Here is a 9,854-nt window from a genome sequence, read left to right on the forward strand (position 1 = left end):
CATAGATAACACCCCATAGATAACAGCTGGACTGCTAGTGCCAGTTCTTCAAGGAGACCAGTCTTAAATTACTCAGCTGAAGTTAAAGGAAGAGCAGTGAAAATGAATGTACTCTTCCCTGTTTATGGTTATGAACATATTTACAAAATGATTCCACAAAATACACTATATTTCCAAAAGTCTGCCTTCACATGCATATGAAAATAAGTGACATCCCATTTTTAATCCATAGGTTTTGATATGATGCCGGCCCACCCTTTGCAGCTAAAACAGCTTAAGATCTTCTGGGAAGGCTTTCCACAAGGTTTAGGAGTGTGTCTATGGGAATTTTTGACTATTATTCCAGAAGCGCATTTGTGAGGTCAGACACTGATGTTAGACGAGAAGATCTGGCTCACGGTCTCTGCTCTAATTCATCTCAAAGGGTTGAGATGCAAGTTCTTCCACACCAAACGCACTCATCCATGTCTTTATGGACCTTGCTTTGTGCACTGGTGCGCAGTCATGTTGGAACAGGAAGGGGCCATCCCCAAACTGTTCCCACAAAGTTGGGAGCATGAAATTGTCCAAAATCTATTGGTCTGCTGAAGCATTAAGAGTTCCTTTCACTGGAACTAAGGGGCTGAGCCCAACTAAAAACAACCCCACACCATAATCCCCCCTCCACCAAACTTTACACGACACAATGCAATCAGGCAAGTTCTGTCAACTGCCAAACCCAATCTTGTCCATTGGGATTGCCAGACGGAGAAGCGTGATTCATCACTCCAGAGAACACGTCTCCACTGCTCTAGAATCCAGTGGTGGTGCTTTACCGTACTGCATTCAGTGCTTTGCATTGTGCTTGGTGATGTAAGGCTTGGATGCAGCTGCACGACCTTGGAAACCCATTCCATGAAGCTCTCTATGCTGTTCTTGAGCTAATCTGAAGGCCACATGAAGCTTGGAGGTCTGTAATGATTGACTCCTCAGAAAGTTGGTGACCTCTGCGCACTAAGCGCCTCAGCATCAGCTGACCCCACTCTGTTATTTTATGTGACTGACCACTTCCCACTTCGTGACTGAGTTGCTGTCATTCCCAATCACTTCCACTTTGTTATAATACCACCATCAGTTGACTGTGGAGTATTTAGTACCGAGGAAATTTCATGACTGGACTTTTTGCACAGCTGGCATCCGCTCACGGTACCATGCTAGAATTCACTGAGTTCCTGAGAGCGACCAATTATTTCACTAATGTCTGTAGAAGCAGTCTGCAGGCCTAGGTGCTTGGTTTTACACACCTGTGGCCACGGAAGTGATTGGAATACTTGAATTCAATGATATGGATGTGTGAGTGAAGGCTTTTGGAAATACAGTTTATGTACTGGGTGGTTTCCAAAAACAACTGGGGTCCCAAATGAACAACAAACTTTGGGACTCCACCTGCCAGTCATGAACACTCCTTTTTTTTCAAAAGGAGCTAAAGCAAATGTACAAGAACAAAAGAGTTGGCTGTATACTTTAGATCAGGGGTCCCAAACTTGTGGGGTCCCATCCCAGCAGTCATTGGGTGGAAGGCAGGATATACCCTGTTCAGTCCATCGCAGGGCAGACAAACATATACATTCACACCCACACTCACACTTAGGGACAGTTTAACATATCCGATTGGCCTGACTGCATGTCTTAGGACTGTGGGAGGAAACCGGAGAATGAAGTGAAGTAACTGATTGAAGAGGTTCTTATGTTTTCAGTCCACTTTTACTCAGTTATACCATTTTTTCCCATTAAACATAAGAGCATAATATAATGAAACATATACAGGACTGCATTCTCATATCGCTTCTGTCGGAGCAAAACTTCGTATATCCAAATTGGTAACTTTACAGGAGAAGGAAAAAAATTACTTTACTTTTAATGTAAGTCAGTGGAACCAGATTTTTTTCCAAGTCATTTTGGGCCATTTTTTCAGTCCATTCATAATGAAATTTACATACCATGTAAAGGTCAACAGGTCTTATCAAATAATCTAAAAAACTGAAAAACAACAAAAATGGAGATACAAGGTTTTGTTCCAACAGCAGCAATATGCTTGCTTAGATGTCTTTTATTCAGCTCTTACCTTCATTAAGACCACAGTAATACATTTCTTTAATATTTAGTTGGACATGGCCTTTTTATTTATTTATTTATTTATGTTGGCTGATAGCTTAGCTAGCTCTGGACTCTCATCACCATAGACTAATTAACAACTTGTTATGTAGCAGAACTGGCAGAGCTCAGCAGCAGTGTGCTGCGTATTTTATATATGCTTCTAAAGTTCTAAAGTTGAATGCAGATCAAGGCAAAAAGTGAAAAATAGACCTGAAGCTTTGAAAGCAGCAACAATGCAGTCCTGCCATTGCCATATGTGAGACACGCAGTAACTGCATACAAGCATGACCATGTTCTCCACGTGGCCCATATCCACACTGATAATTCTTTGCGAGTATTAGTGGTGCAGAAATGGAGCAGTTCTTGGTTCTGATCTAAAACTCATTACATTTAGTTCTACATTCTTGGGGAGGAAAATGTATCTACATTTGTTTATATGTATTCACTATATGACCAAAAGTATGTGGACACCTGACCTTCACATCTACATGAGCTTGTTGGCAATTCCATTCAAAAACCATGGCCAATAATATTGAGTTTTTGCAGCTGTAACAGCCTCCGCTGTTTAGACGAGGCCTTCCACATGATTTTGGAGTGTGTCTGTGTCCAGAGGAGTGTGTTTGTGCACAGGTGCACAGTCATGCTGGAACAGGAAGGAACACCAAACTGTTGCCACAAAGTTGGAAGCATGTAAATGTCTAAACTATTAACACTGACCTTCACTGGATCTAAGGTGCTGAACCCAAAGCCTGAAAAATAGCCCCAGTTGATTATCCCTTCTCCACCAAACTTTACTGTTGGCTCTGTGCATTCCAGTAGGTAATGTTCTCCTGACATCCACCAAACCCATTCGTACATAACACTGCCAGATAGTGAAGCATGATTCATCATGCATTTTGTTTTAACTCAAATAAATAAAGTTTGTTGTAGATATTGCTTTATATTGAACATTTTTCATTTGAATTAGTTTAATCTGCTGCTATGGCAACTTTGAACCCCAGCCTCATTCAAAAATCTTTCTAATTAAAGTTGTTGAACAAATGTGTGAAAGCGAGTGAAACTAAACTGTAAAATATAGCTACATTTTTGTTTTGTTAACAAAATCTTCTTAGACAAAACATATATTTCCTTCCCATTGGCTGCTGGCTCCATCTATTTGCACATTGAGTGTTTCTTTCCATTTGTTTTACTCGCCTTCAGTGTGCTTTCATTCCACCCAGGCTGTCTTTCCTCAGGCATATGTTTTTTATATGTTTTGCTCAGCTGCTGAACATTGTGTTGTTGGCTAAGAGTGCTGATAAGTGGGCATTTGTGTTGGTCAATGACAATGTTCACGTAAAGGTTAACCCTTCAGTGTTTGGCAAATTGGTCAATATTACTTAACTAAAAAAACTTCTCAAATGCCTAATTAAATATATAGTTAAATTGCAATTTCAAGACATTAGATCAAAATAATTGTGTTTATAACATGTGTTTATGTTAGCCTAACACAAAAATGATAGCTATCCTAACTAAGTTTTCATTATACATTACTTATTTTTTTTTAAACCAACTGGTTTCCTCAAATTTTTTAAGTAAATTAAACTTATCCAGTCCAGTGGTGGTGTGCTTTACATCACTCCAGCCGATGCTTGGCATTGTACATAGTGATCTCAGGCTTGTGTGCAACTATTTTGCCATGAAGCTCTCAATGTATAGTTCTTGTGCTGATATCATTTCCATAGGCAGATTGAAACTTTGTAGTGAGGATACATCAGGACATGGGTGATTACATGGTCCAGCACTTGGTGTGTTTGTGTAGTCTGTCACTTCATGGGTGAGCTGTTGGTGCTCCTAAATGTTTCCATTTCACAATAATAGCATTTACAGTTGCAGATCTAGCAGGGCAGAAATGTCATTAACTGACTTGTGGAAGATGTCACTATGACAGTGAGATGTTTACTTCCATAAAAACCCAGGCCTATTATATAATAAGGCTTATTATTCAGTAACTACAGGGACTTCAATGCAAAAATGGTTGAGCTCTCCTTAGGCCCTGGTCATGTAAGGGGTTAAAGAGTACTGAGCTCTTCAGTGTGACCCATTGTTCTGCCAATATGTGTCTAAGGACATTGCCTGGTTATGTGCCTGTTAGCCAAGTGAAATCCGTGCTCTTCCAGGAGAGGATAAAATCAGCTAGCCTTCACCGTTGTTTTTGAGTATGTTTTCACACTCAACAGAGAAAAATGTAGGCCTTGCTTGATTCTGCATGATATAATTGGAGGTGTCACTCCACTGCAGTATATTGTTTTGTGTTAGTAATAATCTAAGGAAGCTGTAGAGTGGCATAAATGACCAAAAGAGAATGACATCATTAATGACAGTTGTTAGGATTGTTCAAGCTATAAGTGGAAAATGAATTAGAACCAAAGGTTCTACAGGTTCTTGTTTAAACATGCAATGAAAGAACGCCCTAAAAGCTAAACACACATACTGCTGCTGTTGGAACAAAACCTTGTATCTCCATTTTTGTTGTTTTTCATTTTGTATATATATAATTTGAAAATGCCTCTTACCCTTTACATTGTGTGCAAATTTCATGATGAATTGACTAAAAGAAACGGCCCAAAATGACTCTGAAAAAAGTCTGGTTCCATTGACTTACATTAAAAGTAAAGTAGGTATTTTCCTTCTCCTGTAAAGTTACCATTTTGGAGATGTGAGGTTTTGTTCCCACAATGGCGATATGCACATATATGTGCACTCACACACTTGCATATGCACACAAACACATATGTCTGCCCCCCCCAACCCCCACCATTGCACATGTAATATAAATATTAAGTAGTAGTCCTGCACTCCCTGGTGAGGGGCAGCAGCAGGCCTGATGCCCTCTATATCTGCCATGGTTTGCCAGTGACAGTGACAAGCAGGCAGCAGCTGCCCCCCTCTCCCTCTGTCTAGATGGGCCCAGGGTGGGTTGCTGTGGCTCGGAAACAAGAGCATATGCCAAAACAGCACATGGGAGACACCCAGATGCTTTGCTCATACGTCCTCTTATCCAGCGCGCTCCTTTCTTTAATATTTGGTGAACACATTACGCATGTATTTGAGTGCATTTCCATGTTCTGAAGGATGAGGGTGCCACATCTAATTCATGCTTGTATTTTGATATCACAATAACTGAACCAGCAATGATGGAAGAGTTAGGGCACAGAAATGCCTGTAGCTGTTTGCTGTGCCACTTTAAAACAGTAAGTGTAATGTTTGTCTTCATTCATGCAATGTGTAGGAGGACCTTTATTTTTGTTGAGTGCTGCACCTCTCACATCATTAAGACCTATTTTGAAAATAAGTTATGAGAAATTCCAAAGAATGCAGCCGTAGCAGATAATCAGGCATAGAGAGTGCTTACCCAGTCATATAAACATTCAGTTAATAGGGGTAGGAAGCAGGCAAGTAGCACTTCAGAGATGTGTTTACAAAGCAAAATCATGTCTACTACAAAGAAAGCACAGATTTCAAGGTACAGTAATCATTGAAAACAAACACTATTAGCCATATGAGGCAGTTATTGGGGGGGGCATTTATATATATAGCAAACCTGGATGGACCGACAAACGTAGATGTAGTGGTACTGGTGCATTCACCACAGGCAAGCTCAAAAACTCTTACTAGCTTTAGGGAACTTATTCCATGGTAGAGATCCTTGGTTCTAATCCTCGGCCCATCTGAAGATGCACCCCGTCACCCAGACTCATAGTCTGAGTGTAGGAAGGCAGGCGGAGGAGCTGTGTCAGCTGGTCCACACAGTACATCAAATATGATAAAGGCCACCAAAATTGTCTCCCCTCCTGAAGTGGCACTATAGTATATAGTCACTTTTTGCTGAAGCCTGTGTTTTTCTGTCTGTATATGCAGATGCATTTTCTGAAATAGAGAGGGATTAAATGTGACGCTGATGACCCCAGGAGATCCACAGCGCTGCGCAAATCGCATCTCTGCAGTGTGTTAGTGCTACTTATTAGATCTGACTTTCTCAGGGATGAAAGTAGAGGAGTCAACCCCAGCAACGTGGTGGATTATTGTGTTCTATAGCTGCAGAGTGAGCTAAAAATGAGTGAATCTTAAAGGAGAATGAATTAACATGTGTTGTGATATTTTTGCTAGCTATTTGTGATGGTAAGTGATGTTGACATTATCCAATGGCTAATTATCAATCTGGATTGTCCTCTGTGATCAGCTATGATGAAACTGAGAAAATAACATGCTGGAAAAAAAAACTTGATGCTGCTGCCATCAGGTCCTTTATTTTGAGTGTTGATGCTAATGGAGAGCTTGTATGCTGCAGGTTTATGAGGGGTCTGCTTGGTTCCTCTTCTCATCCTCCGGTCCACTGCTCCTGAAGATAGGGAACCCCTCCAGAGCATCCCTGACCCCTAGCCTCCTGACCTCCCAATCCTCCAGTGGTCATTAGAAGCAAGCCTGGTAGGGGGCCACCCTCGCCACTCTCCTCCAAATGATGGACGCTTTGTCCTCCCCACTTTCTATACAACACATGCATGTGCTCACATGTGGGGCTTCTCCTGAGAAAATCACCTATCATTCTAATCTGCGTGCCTCTCCCGACTTGAGAGACATTAATCTTATTTGTCATAACCAGTCTCTGGGGAGCAGACCCCATCGGGCCGACCCTGCGCCGGACTTGGGGGATGGGAGGGGCGGGTGTCCCATATCTCACCCAACACACTCCCTGAAGCTAATTTGATGTGAAAGTTAAAGAGGCCAAAATGGGGACAAAGGCGACATTATGCAGATTCCTGTTTGATTTTCATTTGCTCCCTTTTACTCCCCTCCCTGCACTCCTTTTCCTTTCTTCTCTGCCTTTTCTCGGCCCTTTGGAGAGAGGGCTGAGGTGATTAGGAAAGCAGAGCCAGGCAGCCAGGCAGATGAAGCTGCTTTGGCTCACTGATCGTAGACAGGTCTGCCAGCCCTCTTCTTATGGAGTCATCACCTGGCTAATTGCGCTGCATTGCTTGTTGCTGAAGCTTGATTACGGTTAGAAATGTTGCAGAACGGCAGACAATGAAAAAAGCAAGGGACTCTTGAAGCCTGTGGAACGTCGGGCTTTGTAAAAGCTGTTTTGCTGCACGTCCAGTGTGATCCAAAATCAAAGGAGGCAAAGAAAATGAGATCCAGAGGCTTTTTATGCAGTATCAAAGCCTGCTAAAGAGCTCATATGCACAAGCACACGCAGCTAACTGACAGTGAGAGGCAGCCATTAGAACAAGCCCTCGGCAGGATCTGACGGCCGGTTCAAATCTGCTCTGTTGCTTGACCTTTAATTGGGCTAGCGCCGTCTCAAACACAGCCGCAGCATTGTTAGATCAGGGCCAGCTAGCAGAGCCGCTTGCCGCCATTAGCAGACCAACAGAAGTGTGAAAGCATCCAGGCCACTGGCTTTTAATGAAGGACACCTAAAGAGATTAGGCTAAAGAAAAGGCCAACTGGTAAATTGAGGGTACACGTGTGGAGCGAGGAACTCTAACCTGTTTTCCATAGTGCCTATCAACAAGGGAATGGGGCAGATTAGCATTTTTATTGCGCAGCAGAGAAAAGGCCCAACACCCCAGATCCTCCCCCCACTTCCCCTACCCCCTCCAGGCCGCTCTGTCTGGCTGTGTTCCGTTATCCCTCTCCAGGGCTGCCGTTGTCACCTGTCCCTCAGTCTCCCAGACACGGGGATGGCACCTCGCCCCTGGCTCCTCCCCAAGCGCAGGACTGTTTGTGTGCGCACCTGTGTGCCCGCTTGTTTTGCTAGCGCAAATGTGAGCTTGTACAGCGCTGCGTGTGTTGATTACCAGAGTGAGCAGAAAAGCTGCAGGTCATTCAGAAAACAGAGAATTTGTAACAAAGGAAAGCTTGGTGCAGTATGTACATCTGAGTCTTTATCATCTGTAGGGCATATGCATAAATCGTTAGCACAACTCACAGCAGGAGTCAGAGAACAGGCAAACAGAGTGATCCAAGACAAATCCATAACTTTAGTCAAGAAACAGACAAGAGGCAGAACTAGAACTAGAAAACTCAAGGCCACAAGAAACAAGAAAATGTACAAAAAGTCCTTGTCAATTTGTCAGAAAGTATACCAGCTTGGACTACAGTGTTCATTTGGTATCATAGAAATGTACTGGCTGTGGAACCTGCCTGAGCTTATGAATTTGTCAACCTTTTCAGTGCAACTCTCTTGTGGCAAACTGTACAACTGAACTCACCACATACATCGATCAGGCATAACATTATGACCACCTCCTTGTTTTTGTGCTCATTGTCCATTTTATCAGCCCCACTTACTGTATAGCTGCACTTTGTAGTTCTACAGTTACAGACTGTAGTCCATCTGTTTCTCTGATACCTTGTTAGCCCCCTTTTACCCTGTTCTTCAGTGGTCAGGACCCCCAGGGACCCTCATAGAGCAGGTGCTATTTGGGTGGTGGATCATTCTCAGCCCTGCAGTAACACTGACATGGTGGTGGTGTGTTAGTGTGTCTTATGCTGGTCTGAGTGGATCAGACACAGCAGTGCTGCTGACGTTTTTAAACACCTCAGTGTCACTGCTGGACTGAGAACAGTCCACCAAACAAAAATATCCAGCCAACAGCATCCTGTGGGCAGCATCCTGTGACCACTGATGAAGGACAAGAGGATGACCAACATAAACTGTGCAGCAGCAGATGAGCTGTCGTCTCTGACTTTACATCTACAAGGTGCACTGACAAGGTAGGAGTGTCTAAGAGAGTGGACTAAACACAGATTTTCTCCAAAGATTAGTCTCAGAAGTTGGTTGCATTTTCTATTTCTTACGATTTAAGTAATTCCAAACCCATTCAATGATGTTGAGGTCTGGACTCTGTGGTGGTCAGTCCATTGTTCTGAGAATAACAGCAGCTGTTTGATTTGTAAATTTTCGTCTTTTCTACTTTTAGTAAGAGCTTCTTGACAGATACACATCCTTTCAGACTCATAGCACTGAGTTGTCTTCTCTCAGTGGAAGGATGGACAGAAACACCTGTGGATTTTTTCATAAGTACAGCAATATTGGAGTTTCTTCATATCTTTCAAAGATGAAAGCTTAAAATGCTACTTGTCTGATGGCAACAGCTCTGGTGGCCTTTCTGGTTCTTGTTATGAGCCCCATTTTCTCTATTTTCAATCATTTTTGAACTCCAGTTTTGGAAACTGATGTTTTGACTTATTTTCCTTTGACTTTCCCCTTCCTTATGCAAACCACTGCTGTTGGAAGAAAATCTTATATATTTCATTTTTTCAGTTTTTGGCATAATTTGAAAATATCTATTTCTCTATATATTGTGTGTAGATTCCATGATGAACAGACCAAAGGAAACAGCCCAAAATGATTTGGAAAAAAGTCTGGATCCATTGACTTACATTAAAAGTAAAGTATGTTTTTCCTTCTCTTGTAAAATTAACATTTTGGACAAACAAGATTTTGTTACAACAGCAGCAAAATTTTGTCTTATATCTAATCTGCCCAGACATATGTTGTTTTGACTGCATATTCAATTAAAAGATTAAATTAAAATTAAAAGAAGACTGTATACTGTATAAACATGGAGCATAACAAGACACAGGAGTAAACAATGATCACATGGAGCAGTGACAAACAAGACATAGGTGATGTAAAGGACTGTGGATAGCTAGTATGGAGCCAGGCCAAG

The sequence above is a fragment of the Pygocentrus nattereri genome, chromosome 1 (assembly GCF_015220715.1).
Source record: "Pygocentrus nattereri isolate fPygNat1 chromosome 1, fPygNat1.pri, whole genome shotgun sequence".
Lineage (NCBI taxonomy): Eukaryota > Metazoa > Chordata > Actinopteri > Characiformes > Serrasalmidae > Pygocentrus > Pygocentrus nattereri.